General features: G+C 42.1%; 1 long non-coding RNA gene across 3 annotated transcripts in view; it reads left to right on the top strand.

The window, feature by feature from the left end:
* The first annotated feature begins 7,830 nt into the window (after positions 1-7,830).
* Positions 7,831-27,589, top strand: part of LOC138644707 (uncharacterized) — a 92,888-nt gene continuing 73,129 nt past the window's right edge. For 2 of the 3 annotated variants that reach the window (XR_011314644.1, XR_011314643.1), the window contains exons 1-2: positions 7,831-7,982; positions 8,135-8,236. This is a non-coding gene — a long non-coding RNA (uncharacterized lncRNA). The remainder of the gene's footprint in view (positions 7,983-8,134; positions 8,237-27,589) is intronic. The other variant, XR_011314645.1, reaches the window with a different exon arrangement.

Genomic DNA, 27,589 nt, shown 5'->3' with positions numbered 1-27,589 from the left:
CATCTATAGATATATAGATTTATCCATAGATATATCCATAGATATATAAAAGCAAGGCCAATGTTGATTAATGAACATGTTTATTTAAAAAAAAGGGAAAAAAATGGCGTGGACTCCGTGCAATTTTCTGCGTCAGAGGGGGAAAGCCGACAGCCGGGGGCCAATATTTGTATCCTGGGAAGGGGGTAATATCCATGACCCCCTCTTAGGCTATGAATAACAGCCCACAGCTGTCTGCATAGCCTTTACTGGCTATTAAAATAGGGGGACCCCACCAAAAAAATGATGTGGGGTCCCCCTATATTTTGTAACCAGAAATGCTACGCAGACAGCTGTGGGCTGATTTTCATAGCCTAGGAAGGAACCATGGATATTGGCCCCCCTGGCTACAAATACCAGCCCGCAGCCAACCCAGAAATGGTGCATCTGTAAGATGCACCAATTCCGGCACTTAGCCCCTCTCTTCCCACTCCCTTGTAGTGGTGGGATATGGGGTAATAAGGGGTTAATGTCACCTTTGTATTGTAAGGTGACATTTAGCCTGGTTAGTAATGGAGAGGCGTCAATAAGACGCCTATCCATTACTAATCCTATAGTAGTGAAAGAGTTAAATAAAAAAAAAGACACAGCCAGAAAAAAGTATTTTAATATTCTTAATTTCACCATACTTAACATACTCGATCGCCTGCAATAAGTTAAAAATAATAAACCAACCGTATACTCACTTTCCGCCGTAGTCCAATTAATAATTAGTGTCCCACGACGATCTCCCCTATAGAACAGTGACATCGGGTGATGTCACTGCTCTATAGGGCCTCCAGTGACACACTGACAGGAGAAAATGGCTCCTGCAGTGCATCACTGAAGAGGTTACCTGAGTTCAGGGTCTCACTTTATGGCAAAGCTGTGTGGGAATTTTCCCACACAGCAGTGCCACAAGTGAGTATAGGGACTATTTCTCACAGCAGCAGAGGGATACATTGCAGAAGGATACCTTCTTTCATTGTATTTCCGGAGCTCCTGATGTGGCTGCTCTTCAAGGGAGATCGTCATGGGACACTTGTATTAATTGGATATTTGTGGACACAGGGAGTATATTGTTTGTTTATTATTTTAATATTTTTTACAGGTGAGCAATGGCTTCAGGGATCAAGGTGATGGTGAGTATGTACTCTATGTTGTATGTACTGTATGTCTATATGTATGTACTGTATGTCTATATGTATATGCTGTATGTACTGTATGTTGTATGTACTGTTGTATGTTGTATATACTGTTGTATGTACTGTATGTCATATGTTGCATGTTGCATGTACTGTTGTATGTTGTATGTTGTATGTACTGTTGTATGTTGTATGTACTGTTGTATGTTGTATGTACTGTATGTCATATATTATTTGTACTGTTGTATGTACTGTTGTATGTACTGTTGTATGTAATGTATGTACTGTATGTCATATGTTGTATGTTGTATGTACTGTTGTATGTACTGTTGAATGTTGTATGTACTGCTGTATGTACTGTTGCATGTTGTATGTACTGTATGTCATGTTGTATGTATTGTTGTATGTACTGTATGTCATATGTTGTATGTACTGTTGTATGTTGTATGCACTGTTGTATGTCATATGTTGTATGTACTGTTGTATGTACTGTATGTCATATGTTGTATGTACTGTTGTATGTTGTATGTACTGTTGTATGTGATATGTTGTATGTACTGTTGTATGTTCTGTATGTCATATGTTGTATGTACTGTTGTATGTTGTATTTAATGTTGTATGTTGTATGTACTGTTGTATGTTGTATTTACTGTTGTATGTCATATGTTGTATGTACTGTTGTATGTACTGTATGTTATATGTTGTATGTACTGTTGTATGTAATGTTGTATGTTGTATGTACTGTTGTACGTACTGCATGTCAAATGTTGTATGTACTGTTGTATGTTGTATGTAATGTTGTATGTCATATGTTGTATGTACTGTTGTATGTACTGTATGGCATATGCTGTATGTAATGTTGTATGTTGTATGTACTGTTGTATGTTGTATGTAATGTTGTATGTTGTATGTAATGTAGGTACTGTTGTATGTATGTTGTATGTACTGTATGTCTATATGTATGTACTGTATGTCTATATGTATATGCTGTATGTACTGTATGTACTGTATGTTGTATGTACTGTTGTATGTTGTATGTACTGCTGTATGTACTGTATGTCATATGTTGTATGTTGCATGTGCTGTTGTATGTTATATGTTGTATGTACTGTTGTAGGTTGTATGTACTGTATGTCATATATTGTATGTACTGTTGTATGCACTTTTGTATGTTGTATGTGCTGTATGTCATATGTTGTATGTGCTGTATGTCATATGTTGTATGTACTGTTGTATGTTGTATGTACTGTTGTATGTACTTGTATATGTTGTATGTACTGTTGTATGTGGTATGTGCTGTATGTCATATGTTGTATTTACTGTTGTATGTTCTTGTTATATGTTGTATGTACTGTATGCACTGTATGTCATGTGTTGAATATACTGTTGTATGCACTGTATGTCATATGTGGTATGTTGTATATACTGTTGTATGTACTGTTGTATGTTGTATGTAATGTTGTATGCACTGTTCTATGTTGTATGTACTGTACGTCATATGTTGTATGTTGTATGTACTGTTGCATGTACTGTTGCATGTTGTATGTACTGTTGTATGTTGTATGTGCTGAATGTCATATGTAGTATGTACTGTTGTATGTTCTTGTTATATGTTGTATGCTATGTATGCCATATGTTGTATGTTATATGTTGTATGTTCTGTTGTATGTGCAGTATGTCATATGTGGTATGTTGTATGTACTTGCTATATGTTGTATGTACTGTATGTGTTTCTTTTTTTACATTCAACACATTGGCCGGATGATGGGACTACTACTGTCCCATCATTGGTTAATGTGTCAATCACTGTCACTGTAGCAGGCATAGCCCCCGACAGCCCCAGACCCCCGACAGCCCCGGCAGACTCCCCAACAGCCCTAGCAAACCCCCCAACAGCCCCGCACAGACCCCCCTGACAGCCCTGGCAGACCCCCGACAGCCCTGCACAGACCCCCGACAGCCCGGCACAGACCCCCGGCAGCCCCAGCAGACCCCCGGCAGCCCCAGCAGACCCCCGGCAGCCTCGCACAGACCCCTGGCAGCCCCGGCAAATCCCTGACAGCCCCGCACAGGCCCCCAACAGCCCCGCAGACCCACTGACAGCCCACAGACCCCGCATACACATAAACGCACACGCACACAGTCACTGCCAACATTCCGCCCACACACTCCCTCCTCCGTTTCATCCACAGCTAAACCGCAGATCTGTTTTACATCTGGGGTTTTGCTGCGGATGTGCCCGACTCAATGCAAGTCAATGGGTGTAGAAACGCTGCAGATCTGCATAAAGAATTGACATGCTGTGAAAAATCAACGCTGCGTTTCCGTGCGTTTTTTTCCGCAGCATGTGCACAGCGGATTTGGTTTTCCATAGGTTTACATGGTACTGTAAACTGCATGGGAAACTGCAGGAGATCCACAGCGTCAAAAACGTTGCGGATCCGCGGTAAAATCCGCAACGTGTGAACATGGCCTAACATCTCAGCAGTGCCACAGGCTGATCACCTCATGCCATGCCGCATTGATGCAGTAATTAATGCCAAAGAAGCCCCGACCAAGTATTGAATTTGAGTGCATTTACTGAATATACATTTCAGTAGGCCAACATTTCGGATTTTAAAATGATTTTTTCAAGCTGGTGTTATAAAGCATTCTAATTAACTGACATAATGACGTTTGAATTTTCATTGGCTGTAAGCCATAATCATCAACATTAACAGAAATAAACACTTAAAATAGATCACTCAGTTTGTAATGACTCTATAATATATGAGTTTCACTTTTTATATTGAAGAACTGAAATAAATTAACTTTTTGATGATATTCTAATTTTGTGAGATGCATCTGTATAAGTGAGGTAATAGCACCTTAATAAGAAACATAAGGTGCATAATTGAAGTGCATCAGCAAGTGTCAAAGGGCAGTTTTATACCTATAAGAAACGTGCTGGCAGGTCCCCTATGTGGGTTTCCACGCTTGTCTTCTTCCGCCCCCGACCTTATATTTCTTATTAGCACATTGTGCCTATAACTTTTGTCATATATTTGTCTCGTGCACTTTAGCACTTTATCAGTTATTTATATAGGCTAACACATTTATATATCTTTGTAATTATTTTTTTTACACATTAACACTTTGATATGTTATCACTGTTTATATATATTCTTTAATTGACATATGTTATACTATCAAGGTGCTATTATGACACTTATAACTGAGCTATCATTAATTTTTAATGGGATTTTCCTTTTGGCATTATTGCAGTATTATTTTTTTTAACGAGCCTACCTGAGGTTCAGTGTATTAATTTTGTAACGTGCTCCACTACCTGATTCAGCTGTTATTATTAACAATATACTTTTATTACTATCTTTAATAAAAAAAATGTTTTATTCTACTTCCTTTTTGTTGTTGTATGTTGCACTTTTTCATATAATCCCCATTCATTTTGTGCTTGACCCTTAGTTTTTATACAATTTGCTCTGTCTCAGATAATTATATATCTGAGGACTGCTTGTGAAGCGCCCGCTAGGACCATGGGGTACTTAACCCCTTCATGCCGCAGCCCTTTTTTGTTTTTGCGTTTTTGTTTTTTGCTCCCTTCCTTCACAGAGCCATAACTTTTTTATATTTCCATCAATATGGCCATGTGAGGGCTTATTTTTTGCTGGACGAGTTGTACTTTTGAACAACACCATTGGTTTTACCATGTCTTGTACTAGAAAACGGGGAAAAAAATTCAAAGTGTGGTGAAATTGCAATAAAAGTGCAATCCCACACTTTTTTGTTTGGCTCTTTTGCTAGATTCACTAAATGCTAAACCTGACCAGCCACTGTGATTCTCTAGGTCATTACGAGTTCATAGACACCTAACATGTCTAGGTTTTCTTTTATCTAAATGTTGAAAAAAAAAATCAAAACTTTGCTAAAAAAAAAAAATTGCGCCATTTTCCGATACCCGTAGCGTCTCCATTTTTTGTGGTCTGGGTTCGGGTGAGGGCTTATTTTTTGTGGCCTAGCTGACGTTTTGAATGATACCACTTTTGTGCAGATATGTTCTTTTGATCACCCATTATTGCTATTTAATGCAATGTCACGGCAACCAAAAAAACGTAACTCTGGCTTTTCAATTTTTTTTTCTCGCTACGCTGTTTAGCTATCAGGTTAATGCTTTTTTTATTGATAGATTGGGCGCTTTTGAACGCGGAGATACCAATTATGTGTAGGTTTGATTTTTTTTATTGTTTTATTTTGGATGAGGTGAAAGGGGGGTGATTTAAACTTTAATATTTTTATTTTTTTTTCATATTTTTGAAAACATTTTTTTTTACTTTTGCCATGCTTCAATAGCTTCCATGGGAGGCTAAAATCTGGCACAACTCGATCGGCTCAGCTGCATAGCAGCTATCATCAGATCACTGCTATGTAGCTGAATTGCAGGCTTGCTATGAGCGCCGACCACAGGGTGGCACTCACAACAGGCCGGCTATCAGTAACCATAGAGGTCTCAAGGACCTCTATGGTTACTATCCTGATGCATCGCTGACCCCCGATTATGTGACGGGGGTCGGCGATGCGCTCATTTCCGGCAGCGCGGCCGGAAGTGGTAGTTAAATGCCAGCGTTTGACAGCGGCATTTAACTGGTTAATAGCAGCAGGTGGATCGCAATTCCACATGCCGCTATTGCACGCACATGTCAGCTGTACATAACAGCTGACTTGTCGCGACATTGATGTGGGCTCAGCGCCAGAGCCCACATCAAAGGGGGAGACACGACATGCGCCGTACTAGTACGGGGCATGTCGTGAAGGGGTTAAAGGGGGAAGGTCATGGCAGCGTGACCCGGTCCGTGGTCCTGGGCGTCCAATTAAAGGGGATGAAGTGTAGTGGAAAATAAAGTCTATGGAGAAATGTTCATGACGCCTCCTGTGGTACTCGGCCAGGGATTGCCGACGTTGTTTAAAGGGGACCACTGGGGCGGATCGTGTTGCAGCAGAGTTGGTATAGCTCCCCACAGGTAGAGCTTAGTCCCCGCGGCTACAGGTGCAATTGGTAAGGGATGATAGATGGTGGGGTGCAAGACTGAGAGTGCAGTAAATAATTGGAGGACACAGTTATTGCAGTTTCCTTTACCTTTTACTGGAGAAATTGCAGGTGCATTCCTGGGCACAGGTTACAGGTGTTGATGGGGTCCAGGCAGCCTGGGAGCATCTTGGGATCCACCTAGTCAGGTGAGTTCGGAAGCCTTCCTTTTGTGATGTGCTCTCTGTCCCTTGCTGCCTGAAGCTTTACACAAGCTCCTCTTAGTGTCTGTTTCTCATAACCCATATGGTTGATAGCACTGTCTTCTCACTGGCAGCCCCAGACTCCTGACCTACTGTGGTGCCTCCAGGTGTTAGATAGGCCAGGAGACCTGCAATCTCTGCACTCTGGTTCTAGTTGCTGGCCTTTAGTACCCATGCAACCATGGACTCCAGTGTTCGGTTTCTTGTGCGCTTAATCCTGGGAAGAGCTCAGTCACAGTTCTACTCCCAGTCTCTCTCCTCACACGCTTCCTCTCCCTTCATTGTCTCACACTGAACTCTCTAACCCCACCTCCAGACCAGAACTTATAGGGAAGCTACCCTGAAACTGGGTTTAGAGCCCCCCCTCTGGTCTGGAGTTAGGAAGGTGTTGTATGTTTGTGTTACTTGCTAAGTGGATCCCTTCTTCCCTCCAGGCATGACATCACCCCCCATCCTCCGTGAGGAAGGCAATGCCATTGTGGCAACCGGACTCCTGGGGTGCCACATATGCTTAAGACAAAAAATCAATATATCTATCAAAATGATCATTTACATTGTTCTGTTCTTTATGTTAGTGAGTCTGCAATTGCAGCTATTAAGCAGAACAATTTACAGAAAAGTTCAACACAAAATACTATTAATATGGCTGCAAAATCTAATGTCCACGCCAAATTTGCAGCACAAGCTCAAGTGGCTACTGAGCTTCCATGTCATTGACCTGATTTATGATGAGCTCACAGGGCTGGTGACCAGCAGAAACACTCATCCTGTGATAAATCAAACAGACAGGGAAATGTATCACTTCACAAAAAGAAGTTACGGCATTCAGCACTTCTCCCATCCATTTAAACATTTTTACTGCCCCCAGACCTCTTTGTAGTCTGACAGAAAAAAGCTTGACTTTCCCATTGACTCCCATTATACTCAGTAAAACGAGCATGTGAGTATTGGGAGTTGCTCAGTTTGAGCAACAAGCGCCAACCAGAGCATTCAGTGAACACTCATCCATATTCGCAACCTCATTGGTTCTACTAGTAATTAGAATGAAAGGAGTGGAGCCTCAACGGTCAGGAAAGAAAAAGCTGAACAAGTTCTTTCCCACATACTATTTTTCCTAATAGTGGGGGGCAATACACGGCGGTCCCTCCATCAGTGTAACATTACCTTGACTGTGCATAACATTTCCTCCAATAGCAAGTGAAGAGAACCGTGCTCCAGCCGCCCTGAGAGGCCCTAAACTTGCTTGTTTCATAAGGAGAAGACTTCTTCATACGCACAATATGCAGTGTAACATATACTGTAAATTATCATCACTTTGCCTTTAAGTGAGAGACTGCACATAGTGTTCTCCATCAGTAAGGTGTTGTATTTACAAGTTCACACGTGTGTCTGGCTGCTTGAGATTGCACAAACTTCACGGGCGCTCCAACATCTGCACCCAGACATCATATCTACAGAAGAGCGCCGAGGTAGGGTCTTATACCATCTTCATAAGTGCCATCTTCTTCCATTGACAATTGTTGTGGACACGAGGTAAGTGTTTAGGGGTTCAACAACGCAGCTACTGTGGCATTAAAATCTACTTCCTGTGGAACTACAAGTCCCAGCTGGCCCCCTTGCAACATCCGGCGCCTCACCCTTGGCTCACCACATTCTGTCTTTCACACCTTGTTATCTGTACTCAGACTCCGCTAGAAGCAAGTACTGAATTTTGTGACAGAAGCTGGAAGGGAATATTTTCATCTTATCCTTCTTGGAAAAACAAGTAACAGCCAGTTTCCTCCAAGGTAAGTACTACCGAGGTTCTATGGCATGACAAGGTATGTTACTATAGTCTATATCTGAGAACTGTGTGCTTAAGACAAAAAATCAATGTATCTATCAGAAAGATCATTTACATTGCTCTGTTCTTTGTGTTAGTGAGGCTTCAATGGAAGCTACTAAGCAGAACAATTTACAGTAAAGTTCAACACAAAATACTATTATTATGGATGCAAAATCTAATGTCCATGCCAAATTTGCGGAACAAGCTCCAGTGGCCACTGAGCTTCGATGTTATTGACCTGATTTATGATGAGCTCAAAGGGCTGGTGACCAGCAGAAACACTATCTCCTGTGATAAATCAGGCAGTTACTACAAGCTAAGCAGAAGAAGAAAAGTATGTGCGGCTCTCACTCTTTTGTAGCTGTAAAATCGTGCTCTTTATTGGAAAGAATATATAAATACATCCATTAGGACATCAGGTGTACAGGAGGGTGCGGGCATGGAGTCTGGACAACGGCCGTTTCGCACAGTGTGTGCTTCGACGGGTCCAATCAAGCTGCTCAAGGCAGGTTTTTAGACAATGTGGGGCCCTAGGCAAATGTTTAAATTGAGCCTCAAATGTTAAACATATTGCACAGTCACGCAGAAACATTAAAGTTGCATTTACATACGCTGAGTTCAGGCTGTTCAATAAGCGCTATCAACAATATTCAACTCGTTTGGTGCTTGTTTACCTGCCTTTTTACAGCAGCTCAGGAACAATGATGGGCACACAACAATCACTAATAGATCAGTCTGTCCCCATACAGCATCATGTTATCAGAAGCACATCTGCAGTTTACAACAAGAGATGCACTGCTGAGAACAGTGATCTTTATTCCACCACAAAAAGTCCAAACACCCCATAAATGAGCAGTATTTTGTTGCTTCGTTAGGCGATTGCTGACATGTTTACACCTATTAACTCTCTGCGCTGCTGGTATTTATAAATGTGGATGCTACATACACGATCTCTGATACACACGCATGTATATATATATATATATATATATATATATATACTAGATTGTGGCCCGATTCTAACGCATCGGGTATTCTAGAATATGCATGTCCCCGTAGTATATGGACAATGATGATTCCAGAATTCGCGGCAGACTGTGCCCGTCGCTGATTGGTCGAGGCAACCTTTATGACATCATCGTCGCCATGGCAACCATTATGACATCTACGTCGATACTGTGCCCGTCGCTGAATCAGAAACGTGAGATGTCTACAACCTTTATGACATCATCGTCGAGGCGGCCTCGACCAATCAGCATCGTCGCTGTGCCCGTTGCTGATTGGTCGAGGCCTGGTGGCCTCGACCAATCAGAGATGCGGGATGTCTACGTCCTTTATGACATCATCGTCGCTGTGCCCGTTGCTGATTGGTCGAAGCCTGGCGGCCTCGACCAATCAGAGACGTGGGATTTCTACATCGATGCTGTGCGGGTCTCTGATTGGTCGAGGCCGCCAGGCCTCGACCAATCAGAGACGCGGGATTTCCAGGACAGACAGACAGACAGACAGACAGAAAGACAGACAGACGGAAAAACCCTTAGACAATATATATATATATATATATATATATATATACAGAGCACGTACACACACATATACACATGTATACAGAGCACATACATGCACATGTATATCTTCACATATAGGCCGGCGTCACACTCAGTGTATGAAAATACGGTCTGTTTTTTACAGCCGTAATAAGCGGAAATGTTCCCAAAATAGTGATCCGTAAGTCATCCATAGGCAGGGTGTGTCAGCGTATTTTGCGCATGTCATCCTCCATATGTTATCCGTATGGCATCCGTACTGCGAGATTTTCTCGCAGGTTTGCAAAACGGACATACAATGGATCCATGGTCTCAAATATTCGTTAAAACATATATACTGTCTATATATACAGTACAGACCTAAAGTTTGGACACACCTTCTCATTTAAAGATTTTTCTGCATTTTCATGACTATGAAAATTGTAAATTCACACCTAAGGCATCAAAACTATGAATTAACACATGTGGAATTATATACTTAACAAAAAAGTGTGAAACAACTGAAAATATGTCTTATATTCTAGGTTCTTCAAAGTAGCCACCTTTTGCTTTGATGACTGCTTTGCGCATTCTTGGCATTCTCTTGATGAGCTTCAAGAGGTAGTCACTGGGAATGGTTTTCACTTCACAGGTGTGCCCTGTCAGGTTTAATAAGTGGGAATTCTTGCCTTATAAATGGGGTTGGGACCATCAGTTGTGGTGAGCAGAAGTCTGGTGGATACACAGATGATAGTTCTACTGAATAGACTGTTAGAATTTGCATTATTGCAAGAAAAAAGCAGCTAAGTAAAGAAAAAATAGTGGCCATCATTACTTTAAGAAATGAAGGTCAGTCAATGCGAAAAATTGAGAAAACTTTGAAAGTGTCCCCAAGTGCAGTTGCAAAAACCATCAAGCGATACAAAGAAACTGGCTCACATGAGGACTGCCCGAGGAAAGGAAGACCAAGAGTCGCCTCTGCTTCTGAGGATAAGTTTATCCAAGTCACCAGCCTCAGAAATCGCAGGTTAACAGCAGCTCAGATTAGAGACCAGGTCAATGCCACACAGAGTTCTAGCAGCAGACACATCTGTACAACAACTGTTAAGAGGAGACTTTGTGCAGCAAGCCTTCATGGTAAAATAGCTGCTAGGAAACCACTGCTAAGGACAGGCAACAAGCAGAAGAGACTTGTTTGGGCTAAAGAACACAAGGAATGGACGTTAGACCAGTGGAAATCTGTGCTTTGGTCTCATGAGTCCAAATATTAGAGCTTTGGTTCCAACCACTGTGTCTTTATGCGACGCAGAAAAGGTGAACGTATGGACTCTATATGCCTGGTTCCCACCATGAAGCAGGGAGGAGGAGGTGTGATGGTGTGGGGGTGCTTGGCTGGTGACACTGTTGGGGATTTATTCAAAATTGAAGGCATACTGAACCAGCATGACCACCACAGCATCTTGCAGCGACATGCTATTCCATCCGATTTGCGTTTAGTTGGACCATCATTTATTTTTTAACAGGACAATGACCTCAAACACACCTCCAGGCTGTGTAAGGGCTATTTGACCAAGAAGGAGAGTGATGAGGTGCTACGTCAGATGACCTGGCTTCCACAGTCACCAGACCTGAACCCAATCGAGATGGTTTGGGGTGAGCTGGACTGCAGAGTGAAGGCAAAAGGGCCAACAAGTGCTAAGCATCTCTGGGAACTCCTTCAAGATTGTTGGAAGACCATTCCCAGTGACTACCTCTTGAAGCTCATCAAGAGAATGCCAAGAGTGTGCAAAGCAGTCATCAAAGCAAAAGGTGGCTACTTTGAAGAACCTAGAATATAAGACATAATTTCAGTTGTTTCACACTTTTTTGTTAAGTATATAATTCCACATGTGTTAATTCATAGTTCTGATGCCTTCAGTGTGAATTTACAATTTTCATAGTCATGAAAATACAGAAAAATCTTTAAATGAGAAGGTGTGTCCAAACTTTTGGTCTGTACTGTATATGTCAGTGAGACACATATATGAATATATATTAACATTTCATACAGCGCTAGGTAGCAGAAAAGCCGGTAATTCAATTGCCGGCTTTTCCTATCTCCTTCTCAAACCCGACATCATATGAGACATGGTTTACATACAGTAAACCATCTCATATCCCTTCTTTTATTACATATTCCACTTTAGTAATGTAAGAAGTGTATTGGTGTAAAATTTGGGGGCTCTAGCTATTAAATTAAAGGCTTAAATCGCGGAAAAAATTGGCGTGGGCTCCTGCACAATTTTCTCCGCCAGAATGGGAAAGCCAGTGACTGAGGGCAGATATTAATAGCCTGGAGGGGGTCCATGGTTATTGCCCCCTGCCCCTGGCTAAAAACATCTGCCCCCAGCCACCCCAGAAAAGGCACATCTGGAAGATGCGCCTATTCTGGCACTTAGCCTCTCTCTTCCCATTCCCGTGTAGTGGTGGGATATGGGGTAATGAGGAGTTAATGTCACCTTGCTATTGTAAGGTGACATTAAGCCAGATTAATAATGGAGAGGCGTCAATTATGACACCTATCCATTATTAATCCAATAGTACGAAATGGTTAATAAAACACACACACATTATTACAAAGTATTTTAATGAAATAAATACACAGGGTGTTTTAATATTTTATTATACTCTTAATCCACCTGAAGACCCTTGTCACCTAGAACAAAGTTAAAAAACAAACAACAATATTCCATACCTTCCGTCGTTCAGTCTTGTCCCACACTGTAAATACATCTGAAGGGGTTAAATCATTTTACACCCAGGAGCTCTGCTAATGTAGCGGTGCTCGTGGCTGTAAAAACCCGGGGAATGAATGGAATGCAGGGGAATGACCTGTAGTTACCTCGAGTCGCAGTCATGCGCCCTCTGCTGGATGTCCTCATATAAACTCGAGCCTGTGAACTTTTCAGTGTCTCACTGACATATATATATATTTTCTATGGCCATAGAAGACCGTATAATACGGATCAGTAAAATACGGCAGATAGGAGCTGGGCCATGGAGAATCATTGTACCGTGTGCAATCCGTATTTTCTGCACCTCTCATACGTCCGTAAAACTCGCTAGTGTGATGCCGGCCTTATACAACGCCGGCCTTATACAACACCAAGAGCCCATACATTGTAGGCTCAACCACACAGACAGACACACACATACACACACGTACATACATCCATTACCATCACACATCCATTCACATCTAGAAAAGTTCCTTGAGGGGTCTAGTTTATAAAATAGGGTCCATAATAGGGATTTCTACTTCTTAGGGACCTCAGGGGTTCACCAAAGGCAACATGGTGTCTGTTCTCAGTTCCAGACAGTTTTGCTTTCAAAAAGTCAAACAGTGCTCCTGCCCTTTCAAGCCCATTGTTAGCTTAAACAGAGGCTTTCCCCCACATATGAGGTATCGGTGTACTCATGAGAAACTGCACAACAAATTTCGGGGTGCAATTCTCCTGTTATTCTTGTGAAAATAAAAAAAAGTTGGGTCAAAAGTATGATTTTTGTGCAAAAAAGTAAACAGTTTGTTCCTTCCACATTCCTTTAGTTCCCGTGAAGCACCTGAAGGGTTAATAAACTTTTTGAATGTGGTTTAGTTTTGAGCACCTTGAGGGGTGCAGTTTTAGGGTATGTGCACACGTAGAAAGGTCCACTGCGGATTTTTCCGCAGCAGATTTGATAAATCCGCAGGGCAAAAACAGTGTGTTTTTCCTGTGGATTTATCGCGGATTTACTGCGTATTAACCTCGGTTTTTGTGTGGTTTCTACTGCAGTTTTACACCTGCGGTTTTCTATTATGAAGCAGGTCTAAAACCACTGCGGAATCCGCACAAAGAATTGACATGCTGCGGAAAAAAAAACCACTGCGTTTCCACGCGTTTTGTTCCACAGCATGTGTACTGCGGATTGCGTTTCCCATAGGTTTACATGGTACTGTAAACGCATGGGAAACCGCTGCGGAAACGCTGCGGATCCACAGCAAAATCCACAGCGTGTGCACATGGCCTTATAATGGTGTAATTTGAGTATTTTCTGTCATATAGACCCCTCAAAATCACTTCAAATGTGACGTGGTCTCTAAAAAAATGGTTTTGTACATTTTTGGGGGAAAAATTAGAACTCGCTGGTCATGTGAAGTAGACATGTGAAAAATGTTATTTAGGAACTATTTTCTGTGACATAACTCTCTGGTTTAAGGGAGTAGAAAAGAAAAATTGGCAAATTTTCAAACCTTTTGCCAAATTTACAATATTTTCACATATAAACGCAAGTCGTATAGAACAAATGTTACCACTATTATGAAGCACCATACGTCATGAGAAAATAGAATCACTAGGATCAGCAGAAGGTTTCCAGAGTTATTACCACATAAAGTGCCAAAATTGAAAAAATTGGCCTGGTCAGGAAAATGAAAACAGGCTTTGGGATGAAGGGGTTGAAAACCTTTTTTTATTCTTACTGTATTCAATAGTCCCACTAGAGGACATGAATCTGCAATCATCCGAACGCTTGTAGTATACATAGCAGTGCATCGGTGCTCAGCAATCTGCAGTGAATGCTGCATTGTAGGTGCTCGCTGTGTAAAGAGGAATTAAAGGCCTGGTGGTTGGGAAACCAGAATCGCCAGCCCAATCACTGTGAATCCCAGGAATCTGTTTGGCGCTGGAGAAAAGGAAATCACATAGGAGACATCGGGGTTAATGTCAGTGATTTTAGATAAATTGGATACCCATAACGGTCAACATAGGTGACAGAGTTGTGCTATCCCTAGACACTACCAAGGCTTTTGACTGTCATGAATGGTCTTATCTATAGTTAATATTGAAAAAATGTCTCTTGGCCTAACTCCCACAAATAGCCTAAAGGGGTGGTCTGAAACTAACATTGATTTAATCCTAAATATCTAATTAATATAGTAATCTTATTTTTTTTCCATTATAGATTAATTAAAATTTCCATATAATTTACTCTTTACTTTTTCTAAACTTTTTTCTTGTATTACCTACTTTCTTTTTAATGACTCTATGTTTTAGAATCCCCAGTTCATGCTGGGATACTCAAACAAGACTTCTTCTGATCTTAGAAGCTGTGGTCACTGCCACAGCCTCTGTCCCCACCCTGAAACGAAGCATCTTGAGTGATTTCAGTTTCAGGGGCTGGGCTAATCCCTGCTTTAGAGAGCATGATTCGGTTGTCAATTCCAATTGACTTTCCTAATTTTTTTTCATTTCCTTTTTAGAAAATTTGGAACCTAAAAAAAGTCCAAGTGGCTAGAAAAAAAAAATAGCAAGATTTCTCATTTTTTATATACAGTAGATTGTGATATTAGATATAAAAATGTGCAAAATTACATTTAATGTAAATACTAGATGTAAACAGTAGATAATTTTCTAATTACACATTCCCTTGTCATCGGCTGGTCACTAGTATTTTTTAATATTGGGCTTTGAGTGCTATAGGTGGGCAATGTGATTTTCCACTCTAAATAAGTGAGCCAATCTGCTTCCTTCATCTACAGTCACATTATGCTTGGTTGATCAAAGTAATAATCATCTCAGTATAATGTGTGCACATTGCACAACTGTATTTCCACATGTACAAAACTTGTACCTGCTTTTGAGCCTTTGAGTAATCAAGCTCATCCCAAAATGCATAAGCCAGGCAACCCAGAGAGCACAATCATCCCAGGGGTGGGAACACTCACTGAAAAAATCTCAGGATGGGTAGAGAATATTCTTAAACCACTGGTAAGAAAAGCAGCCAGCTATTTACAGGATACCACGGACCTTTTGAAACAGCTTTCTACAATAGGTCCCCTCCCAAGGGTGCCGTCTTAGTGAACATGGATGTGGAATCAATATATTCTAACGTCCATTATGTAGACCGACTTATCTGCCAAATGTTTCTGGAAGCTAATGGGATCCCTTCTGAGTCTGTATTAAAACTTAACAGATTTATCCTAATGCATAACTTTTTATGTTTCGGTGAGAAGCTATGGCTACAACCAAATGGAACTGCTATGGGCAGCAAAATTGCACACCAGTATGCCAAGTTTCATGACTAAACTGGAGAATGATTTTTTATCATCCTGCGCCATCAAACCCTTGGCCTATTTCCAAGCAAAGAGCGTAATATTCTATGAAAGATTCAATAAAGTTCATCTAACCATAAACTTGACATTGGACCATTCAAATACAGAAATCTTGATACCACCTTAAAAATTCAAAATGGTTCAATCCAGACATCCATATATCAGAAACCAGTTGACCGGCCACATACCTCAGATGGGACAGCTTTCAATTAAAACATGTTAAAAATGTAATTGTCTATATTCAGGCCCTCAGATATAATATGTTTCAGCCCAATAGAAAGGGATGAACACTTAACTCATTTTAAAAAGACAATTTTAAACCAAGGCTACCACCAGTCAACTACTTCAATATGAATAAAAAGAGGAAATTATCGTGTATCTTTGGTAACTTACATCCCACAGCCTGAAGTGCTCAGAAAAACTGTCAAATAACTTCATCATATACTACACAAAGTTGACTGGTTAAAAATAATATTCAAAGACCCTCCCTTTCTATTCTGCAGAAAACCTCTAGAATTGAGAGTTCTCAGTGGTTGATACCTTTTAATGGCTAACTGAAAAGATGGAAACAAATTGTAAGCTTTCGAGACTACACAGGTCTCTTCATCGGGCAAAGACTAAAAGAAATTCTGAAGAATAACATATTTATGCACAACATAGCATAGAAAAAAAACATTGTGATTCTGTGGTAAAAATTCTAAAAATTCTTCCTCACCCACAATTATTTTGAATTTGGCAAGAAGATCTATCTACAGGAGACGGGCACAGCTATGGGAAGTAAAATGGCCCCACAGTATGCAAATCTTTTCATGGCCAAGCTTGAAAGTGACTTTTTGTCCTCATGCCCCATCAGGCCTCTGGCATACTACCACTACATTGACGATATTTTAATCATCTGGATGGAGTCTGAACCACAGCTAAAGACGTTCCATGAACAGTTTAATCAATTTCATCCCACCATCAACTTAACACTCATCTACTCCAGCACTGAAATTAACTTTTTGGACACCATCATTAAGCTGCAGAACAATAAAATAGAGACATCCCTGTATCAGAAGCCAATCGACCTTCCAACATATCTTAAATGGGACAGTTTCCATCCAAAACACATAAAAACTCTATTGTCTACAGCCAAGCCATCAGATACAATCGTATATGTTCCAACCCAATAGATAGGGATGAACACCTTGGTCGCCTCAGAAAGACCTTTTTGAATCAGGGCTACCATCCAAGAACAATTGAAAACCAGATTACAAGAGCAACTAGAATATCAAGGAATCACCTGCTACACTACAAAGCTAAAGCAGAAAATAACCGGGTATCTCTAGTAGTTAAGCAAAAAAAGAGAAGAAGCCAGCAGTGCTTATGGTCAGAACGCAATAACTGAAGTGCAATTGCACATAAATTCTAACTGTATTTCAAATATGAGACATTTAGCAAACAATTGATCAATTCTTTGAGCTACCCCGCACCAAAGATGAAGGGTGAGACAGGCTGAGACACAGGTGCACAATTAACTGGAGCCTGAGTGCACAGCAGCCTATCAATCACAGTGAACACAGAAAGAATGGCGCACATAACCCAGCGTGCGCGGCAACAGTGGTGGTCAGCCACATACCAATGCAAAGCAAAAAAAGGGAAGAAGCCAGCACTGCTTATGGTCAGAACGCAATAACTGAAGTGCAATTGTACATAAATTCTAACTGTATTTCAAATATGAGACATTTAGCAAGCAATTGATCAATTCTTTGAGCTACCCCACCACTTCACGGCATTCTCATAATGGGGCAGTCCTAATCTACGTATTTTATTTACGTTGTGCCATTATGGCCTCCTGAATGTACAAAGAGTATAAAAAAAAAAAAAAAAAAAAAAGGACCACATTACATGCGAACTGTACCTGGAGCATTTTCGGAATCACTCCCTTGGTGCCAGGAAAGGCAAGCACAGGTAAAGGCCGATCAGGTCCAGTGCGGACATTTCAGATCTGGCTTCCACACTGCCAAATCCGCACCAAAGATGAAGGGTGAGACAGGCTGAGACACAGGTGCACAATTAACTGGAGCCTGAGGCAGGGCAGGCCTGCTGTGTGTGTGCACAGCAGCCTATCAATCACAGTGAACACAGAAAGAATGGCGCACATAACCCAGCGTGCGCGGCAACAGTGGTGGTCAGCCACATACCAATGCAAAGCAAAAAAAGGGAAGAAGCCAGCACTGCTTATGGTCAGAACGCAATAACTGAAGTGCAATTGCACATAAATTCTAACTGTATTTCAAATATGAGACATTTAGCAAGCAATTGATCAATTCTTTGAGCTACCCCACCACTTCACGGCATTCTCATAATGGGGCAGTCCTAATCTACGTATTTTATTTACGTTGTGCCATTATGGCCTCCTGAATGTACAAAGAGTATAAAAAAAAAAAAAAAAAGGACCACATTACATGCGAACTGTACCTGGAGCATTTTCAGAATCACTCCCTTGGTGCCAGGAAAGGCAAGCGCAGGTAAAGGCCGATCAGGTCCAGTGCGGACATTTCAGATCTGAAATCAGATCTGGAATCATCTGCTAAATTACAAAGCTAAAGCAGAAAATAACCGGGTATCTCTAGTAGTTACCTACAATCCAAATCTGGAGGTGCTAAGGGGAGCTGCATGGAAATTACAACCTTTACTACAAAAAGATGCCGGCTTACAATCCATTTTTCCAGACCCTCCACTACTGTGTTTTTGGCAGCCCCCAAATCTAAGAAGCATCATTGTCAAGAGCTCCCTGTCCTCTCCAACAGCTGCAGGAACCTTTCCTTGCAATCAGAAAAAATGTAAAACCTGTCCATTTATAATGACCACAGACAAGATAAAGATCCCCAATTCACAGCAGGACTACAAGATACCAGGTACCTTCAGCTGCATCACATCTAAAGTGGTGTACCTGATTATTTGTACTAAATGTCCACCTGGGGGTCTGTATGTGGGGGAGACAGGGCAAAAGTTTTGAATAAGAATGAATTCTCACCGCCACACAATAAGAGAAAAAAGAATGGATCTACCTGTGGCAATACAGTTTTGCCTCCCAAATCATAACATTATGGACATGAAATTACTTGTATTAAAAGGTAGCTTCAAATCTAAGAGAGACAGAAGAGTGTGGGAATATAAGTTGATGACGACCTTTGACAGTCTTAGCAGAGGAATGAATGGATTTATGTCTTTTTACATCAACTAAGGAACTAAGGAACTTGACCCTCAGACCATGTGGGGTCATCACAACAGAACCAGACCCCAATCAGAGGACAATAAAACATTACTTATCTAAGAACTGGTCCAATATTTATGGACATAACTGTTTATCACTAGGGTTGAGCGAAACGGGTCGAACATTTTCAAAAGTCGCCGACTTTTGGCTAAGTCGGGGTTTCATGAAACCCGATCCGACCCCTGTGCGGGGTCGGCCATGCGGTACGCGACTTTCGCGCCAAAGTCGCGTTTCAATGACGCGAAAAGCGCCATTTCTCAGCCAATGAAGGTAAACGCAGAGTGTGGGCAGCGTGATGACATAGGTCCTGGTCCCCACCATCTTAGAGAAGGGCATTGCAGTGATTGGCTTGCTGTCTGCGACGTCACAGGGGCTATAAAGAGGCGTTCCCGCCGACCGCCATCTTACTGCTGCTGATCTGAGCTTAGGGAGAGGTTGCTGCCGCTTTGTCAGAAGCAGGGATAGCGTTAGGCAGGGTCCATTAACCACAAAACCGCTTGTGCTGCAGCGATTTGCACTGTCCAACACCACCCTCGGTGTGCAGGGACAGTGGAAGTTTTTTTTTTTTTTTTTTTCCCCTCAGCGCTGTAGCTCATTGGGCTGCCCTAGAAGGCTCCCTGATAGCTGCATTGCTGTGTGTACGCCGCTGTGCAAACCAACTGCTTTTTTCAAAGCACAAATCCTCTTGTTCCTTCCTTTCTGCACAGCTATCTTTTTTGTTTGTCCACACTTTTTATTTCATTTGTGCATCAGTCCACTCCTTATTGCTGCCTGCCATACCTGGCTGAGATTACTGCAGGCAGGGAGATAGTAGCTGCCTGCCATACCTGGCTGAGATTACTGCAGGCAGGGAGATAGTAATTGTAGGACATTCCCTGTTTTTTTTTTTTTTTTTTTTTTGGTGGGAGATTAAGATTGGCAATTTGGCATTTCTGCTAGAGTGCCATCCCTGTGTGTGCCATCTCTCTCACATAGTGGGCCATAGAAAGCCTTTTCATTTTTCTGTATTTTTTTTTGTGGGGTGTATAAATTCTCCCTGATAAAAATACAGTGGGAGATTAATATTGGCCTTTGGGCTTGTGTGCCAGTCCTGAGTGTGCCATCTCTCTCACAAATAGTGGGCCATAGAAAGCCTATTTTATTTTTTTTGGGGTTTTATAAATTCTCCCTGAAAAAAAGGGAGATTAATATTGGCCTCTGGGCTTGTGTGCCAGTCCTGAGCGTGCCATCTGTGCCAGCCCTGAGCGTGCCATCTCTCTCACAAATAGTGGGCCATAGAAAGCCTATTTATTTTTTTTTTTGGTTTTATAAATTCTCCCTGAAAAAAAGGGAGATTAATATTGGCCTCTGGGCTTGTGTGCCAGTCCTGAGCGTGCCATCTGTGCCAGCCCTGAGCGTGCCATCTCTCTCACAAATAGTGGGCCATAGAAAGCCTATTTAATTTTTTTTTTTGTTTTATAAATTTTCCCTGAAAAAAGGGAGATTAATATTGGCCTCTGGGCTTGTGTGCCAGTTGTGAGCGTGCCATCTGTGCCAGTCCTGAGCGTGCCATCTCTCTCACAAATAGTGGGCCATAGAAAGCCTATTTAAATTTTTTTTTGGTTTTATAAATTCTCCCAGAAAAAAAGGGAGATTAATATTGGCCTCTGGGCTTCTGTGCCAGTCCTGAGCGTGCCATCTGTGCCAGTCCTGAGCGTCCCATCTCTCTCACAAATAGTGGGCCATAGAAAGCCTATTTTATTTTTTTTGGGGGTTTTATAATTTCTCCCTGAAAAAAAGGGAGATTAATATTGGCCTCTGGGCTTGTGTGCCAGTCCTGAGCGTGCCATCTGTGCCAGCCCTGAGCGTGCCATCTCTCTCACAAATAGTGGGCCATAGAAAGCCTATTTTTTTTTTTTTTTGTTTTATAAATTTTCCCTGAAAAAAGGGAGATTAATATTGGCCTCTGGGCTTGTGTGCCAGTTGTGAGCGTGCCATCTGTGCCAGTCCTGAGCGTGCCATCTCTCTCACAAATAGTGGGCCATAGAAAGCCTATTTAAATATTTTTTTGGTTTTATAAATTCTCCCAGAAAAAAAGGGAGATTAATATTGGCCTCTGGGCTTCTGTGCCAGTCCTGAGCGTGCCATCTGTGCCAGTCCTGAGCGTCCCATCTCTCTCACAAATAGTGGGCCATAGAAAGCCTATTTTATTTTTTTTTTGGGTTTTAGAAATTCTCCCTGGAAAAAAAAAGGGAGATTAATATTGCCCTTTGGGCTTGTGTGCCAGTACTAAGCGTTCCATCTCTCTCTCTCTCTCTCTCTCTCAGTCAGTGGGCCATAGAACGCCTATTTTTGGTTTTATTTGTTTTATAAATTCTCCCTGAAAAAATCATTTTATTTTATTTGGTTTCTAAATTCTTCCTGATAAAATCTTTTTTTTTTTATTATTTTTTTTTCTAAAGTCTCCCTGAAAAAAAAAAAAAAAACAGTGGGAGATTAATATTGGCCTTTCTGCTTGTGTGCCAGTCTTGACTCCTGGGTGTGCCATCTCTCTCTCTCTCTCTCTCTCTCTCTCTCTCCAATTGTGGTCCATAGAAAGCCTATATTTTTTTTCCTTGATTTGGGTTCTAAAATCTACCAGAGAAAATAACTACATCAATCATTGGTAGAAAAATATTGGCCTCTGGGTTTGTGTGCCACTCCTGACTCCTGTGTGCGTCATCTCTCAGTCAGTGGGCCATAGAACGCCTATTTTTGTTTTTATTTGTTTTATAAATTCTCCCTGAAAAAATCATTTTATTTTATTTGGTTTCTAAATTCTTCCTGATAAAATCATATTTTTTTTATTATTTTTTTTTCTAAAGTCTCCCTGAAAAAAAAAAAAAAAAACAGTGGGAGATTAATATTGGCCTTTCTGCTTGTGTGCCAGTCTTGACTCCTGGGTGCGTCATCTCTCAGTCAGTGGGCCATAGAACGCCTATTTTTGGTTTTATTTGTTTTATAAATTCTCCCTGAAAAAATCATTTTATTTTATTTGGTTTCTAAATTCTTCCTGATAAAATCACATTTTTTTTATTATTTTTTTTTCTAAAGTCTCCCTGAAAAAAAAAAAAAAAACAGTGGGAGATTAATATTGGCCTTTCTGCTTGTGTGCCAGTCTTGACTCCTGGGTGCGTCATCTCTCAGTCAGTGGGCCATAGAACGCCTATTTTTGGTTTTATTTGTTTTCTAAATTCTCCCTGAAAAAATCATTTTATTTTATTTGGTTTCTAAATTCTTCCTGATAAAATCACATTTTTTTTATTATTTTTTTTTCTAAAGTCTCCCTGAAAAAAAAAAAAAAAAACAGTGGGAGATTAATATTGGCCTTTCTGCTTGTGTGCCAGTCTTGACTCCTGGGTGCGTCATCTCTCAGTCAGTGGGCCATAGAACGCCTATTTTTGGTTTTATTTGTTTTCTAAATTCTCCCTGAAAAAATCATTTTATTTTATTTGGTTTCTAAATTCTTCCTGATAAAATGACATTTTTTTTATTATTTTTTTTTCTAAAGTCTCCCTGAAAAAAAAAAAAAAAAACAGTGGGAGATTAATATTGGCCTTTCTGCTTGTGTGCCAGTCTTGACTCCTGGGTGCGTCATCTCTCAGTCAGTGGGCCATAGAACGCCTATTTTTGGTTTTATTTGTTTTATAAATTCTCCCTGAAAAAATCATTTTATTTTATTTGGTTTCTAAATTCTTCCTGATAAAATCATATTTTTTTTATTATTTTTTTTTCTAAAGTCTCCCTGAAAAAAAAAAAAAAAAAACAACCAAAAAAAACAGTGGGAGATTAATATTGGCCTTTCTGCTTGTGTGCCAGTCTTGACTCCTGGGTGTGCCATCTCTCTCTCTCTCTCTCTCTCTCTCTCTCTCTCTCTCTCTCTCTCCAATTGTGGTCCATAGAAAGCCTATATTTTTTTTCCTTGATTTGGGTTCTAAAATCTACCAGAGAAAATAACTACATCAATCATTGGTAGAAAAATATTGGCCTCTGGGTTTGTGTGCCACTCCTGACTCCTGTGTGCGTCATCTCTCAGTCAGTGGGCCATAGAACGCCTATTTTTGTTTTTATTTGTTTTATAAATTCTCCCTGAAAAAATCATTTTATTTTATTTGGTTTCTAAATTCTTCCTGATAAAATCATATTTTTTTTATTATTTTTTTTTCTAAAGTCTCCCTGAAAAAAAAAACAAAAAACAAAAAACAAAAAAAACAGTGGGAGATTAATATTGGCCTTTCTGCTTGTGTGCCAGTCTTGACTCCTGGGTGTGCCATCTCTCTCTCTCTCTCTCTCTCTCTCCAATTGTGGTCCATAGAAAGCCTACATTTTTTTTCCTTGATTTGGGTTCCAAAATCTACCAGAGAAAATAACTCCATCAATCATTGGTAGAAAAATATTGGCCTCTGGGCTTGTGTGCCACTCCTGATTCCTGTGTGCGTCATCTCTCACTCAGTGGCCCATAGAAAGCATATAGTTTGTTACATTTGTTTTCTAAATTCTCCCTGCAAAAATCTTTTTTTTTTTTTTGGGGGGGTTTCTAAAGTGTTCCTGAAAAAAATAAAAATAAAAAAAAAATAATAGTGTGACATTAATATTAACATTTGTGCTTCAGTGACAGTCCTGCGTGTGGGGCATCTCTCTAATTTGCAGCCACCAAAAAAAGAGTGTGTAGCATTGGGCCTGATTTTCGCTGTGGTCTCACCAACCTGTAAAGGGGTAGCTAAATCATACTGAAGTTATAGCTCACCGTGTAAGTTGTGTGACTGCAACAAATAACGTTAGTTTGGTTACGTTTTTAAAACAATGAGGAAGTCTAGTGGAAGAGGTCGTGGCCGGGGGCGTTCATTGTCAGCTGGTAATGAGGGTAGTGGTAGTGGTGGAGCATCAGGTGGTCGTGGGGGAAAAAATATTGCACCTAAGTCTGGAGCTGTGGAGCCAGGTTCGTCGTCCGGCTACACAAGGCCTCGAACGCTCCCTTTTCTGGGATTAGGAAAACCGCTTTTAAAGCCGGAGCAGCAAGAGCAAGTTTTGGCTTATCTTGCTGACTCAGCCTCTAGCTCTTTTGCCTCATCTCGTGAAACTGATAAAAGTAAAAGCAGCGCGTCGTTAGTGGATGTTCACGGTCAGGGACAAGTCACTTCCTTGTCCTCTTCAGCAAAAACAACAACAGAGAAGAATGCAGCAGGCGACACAACGGGTTACTCCATGGAGCTCTTTACACATACCGTCCCTGGCTTAGAAAGTGAAGCAGTTAACAGTCCATGCCCATTACAAATTGAATCTGACATGGAGTGCACTGACGCACAGCCACAGCCAGACTACTATGCTGGTCCTTTGACTCAGACCACAACATTGCCCTCGCAGGGTGCTGATCAAGAATCAGACCCTGATGAGACTATGTTGCCCCATCACGAACGCTATACCACCGAACGACACGGTGACACAGACGAAGTTGCGCAGGAGGTACAAGAAGAGTTATTAGATGACCCAGTTCTTGACCCCGATTGGCAGCCATTGGGGGAACAGGGTGCAGGCGGCAGCAGTTCTGAAGCAGAGGAGGAGGAGGGGCCGCAGCAGGCATCAACATCGCCACAGGTTCCATCTGCCGGGCCCGTATCTTGCCCAAAACGCGTGGCAAAGCCAAAACCTGGTGGAGGACAGCGTGGCCATCCGGTTAAAGCTCAGTCTGCAATGCCTGAAAAGGTATCCGATGCTAGAAAGAGTGCAGTCTGGCATTTTTTTAAACAACATCCAATTGATCAGCGCAAAGTCATCTGTCAAAAATGTTCTACTTCCTTAAGCAGAGGTCAGAATCTGAAAAGTCTCAATACTAGTTGCATGCATAGACATTTAACCACCATGCATTTGAAAGCTTGGACTAACTACCAAACGTCCCTTAAGGTTGTTGCACCCTCGGCCAATGAAGCTAGTCATCAACGCAACATCCCTTCCGGCAGTGTAGGACCACCATTTAGCGCACCACCTGCTGTATCTGTGCAGGTATCTTTGCCAGGCCAAAGCAGTCAGGGTCAGGGAATCACCAGTTTCGTAGTAGGAAACACTGCATCTAGGGCACCGGCGGCAACAATACCATCTCCCACCGTCTCTCAGTCTGCCATGTCCACCGGCACCCCCGCTAGTTCCACGATCTCCAGCTCTCCAGTCCAGCTCACCCTACATGAGACTATGGTTATAAAAAGGAAATACTTAGCCTCGCATCCGCGTACACAGGGTTTGAACGCCCACATAGCTAGACTAATCTCGTTAGAGATGATGCCCTACCGGTTAGTTGAAAGCGAAGCTTTCAAAGACCTGATGGACTACGCTGTACCACGCTACGAGCTACCCAGTCGACACTTTTTTTCCAGAAAAGCCATCCCAGCCCTCCACCAGCATGTTAAAGAGCGCATCGTCCATGCACTCAGGCAATCTGTGAGCACAAAGGTGCACCTGACAACAGATGCATGGACCAGTAGGCATGGCCAGGGACGTTACGTGTCCATCACGGCACACTGGGTAAATGTGGTGGATTCAGGGTCCACAGGGGACAGCAAGTTTGGGACAGTTCTGCCTAGCCCACGGTCTAGTAAACAGTTGTCTGTAGCCGTTCGCACCCCCTCCTCCTCCTCCTCCTCCTCCTCGTCCTCCTGCAGAAGCAAGAGCTCGTCCACAGACCGCAGTCGCACAAACACTCCATCCGCACCTGCCACTGTTGCACACCAGGTCTCCCATTATGGGGCAGCTACTGGCATACGTCAGCAGGCTGTATTGGCTATGAAGTGTTTGGGCGACAATAGACACACCGCGGAAGTTCTGTCCGAGTTCTTGCAGCAAGAAACGCAGTCGTGGCTGGGCACTGTAGATCTTGAGGCAGGCAAGGTAGTGAGTGATAACGGAAGGAATTTCATGGCTGCCATCTCCCTTTCCCAACTGAAACACATTCCTTGCCTGGCTCACACCTTAAACCTGGTGGTGCAGTGCTTCCTGAAAAGTTATCCGGGGTTATCCGACCTGCTCCTCAAAGTGCGTGGACTTTGCGCACATATCCGCCGTTCGCCTGTACACTCCAGCCGTATGCAGACCTATCAGCGTTCTTTGAACCTTCCCCAGCATCGCCTAATCATAGACGTTGCAACAAGGTGGAACTCAACACTGCACATGCTTCAGAGACTGTGCGAACAGAGGCGGGCTGTTATGTTTTTGTGGGAGGATACACATACACGGGCAGGCAGTAGGATGGCAGACATGGAGTTGTCAGGTGTGCAGTGGTCGAAGATTCAAGACATGTGTCAAGTCCTTCAGTGTTTTGAGGAATGCACACGGCTGGTTAGTGCAGACAACGCCATAATAAGCATGAGCATCCCCCTAATGCGTCTGCTGATGCAAAGTTTGACGCACATAAAGGATCAGGCGTCTGCACCAGAGGAAGAGGAAAGCCTTGATGACAGTCAGCGATTGTCTGGTCAGGGCAGTGTACATGACGAGGTACCGGGCGAAGAGGAGGTGGAGGATGAGGAGGATGATGGGGATGAGTATATTTTTAATGAGGAAGCTTTCCCGGGGGCACGGGAAATTGGTGGCGTGGCAAGGCCGGGTTCTGGTTTTTTGAGGGACACAAGTGACGTAGATTTGCCTGCAACTGCCCCTCAACCAAGCACAACCGCAGATTTGACAACGGGAACTTTGGCCCACATGGCGGATTATGCCTTGCGTATCCTCAAAAGGGACACACGCATTACAAAAATGATGAACGATGACGATTACTGGTTGGCCTGCCTCCTTGATCCTCGCTATAAAGGCAAATTGCAAAATATTATGCCACATGAGAACTTGGAACTAATATTAGCAACAAAACAATCAACTCTTGTTGACCGTTTGCTTCTGGCATTCCCTGCACACAGCGCCCGTGATCGTTCTCACACGAGCTCCAGGGGCCAGCAGACCAGAGGTGTTAGAGGGGCAGAAATCAGAAGTGGCGTTGGCCAGAGGGGTTTTCTGACCAGGTTGTGGAGTGATTTTTCTATGACCGCAGACAGGACAGGTACTGCAGCATCAATTCAAAGTGACAGGAGACAACATTTGTCCAGTATGGTTACAAACTATTTTTCATCCCTTATCGACGTTCTCCCTCAACCGTCATTCCCATTTGATTACTGGGCATCCAAATTAGACACCTGGCCAGAATTGGCAGAATATGCATTGCAGGAGCTTGCTTGCCCGGCAGCTAGTGTCCTATCAGAAAGAGTATTCAGTGCTGCAGGTTCAATACTAACAGAAAAAAGGACTCGTCTGGCTACCCAAAATGTAGATGATCTAACCTTCATTAAAATGAACCACAACTGGATTTCAAAATCTTTTGCCCCACCCTGCCCGGCTGACACC

The sequence above is a fragment of the Ranitomeya imitator genome, chromosome 7 (assembly GCF_032444005.1).
Source record: "Ranitomeya imitator isolate aRanImi1 chromosome 7, aRanImi1.pri, whole genome shotgun sequence".
NCBI lineage: Eukaryota > Metazoa > Chordata > Amphibia > Anura > Dendrobatidae > Ranitomeya > Ranitomeya imitator.
The sequence above is the reverse complement of the archived record's forward strand: the minus strand, read 5'-3'. Positions and strand labels throughout refer to the sequence as shown.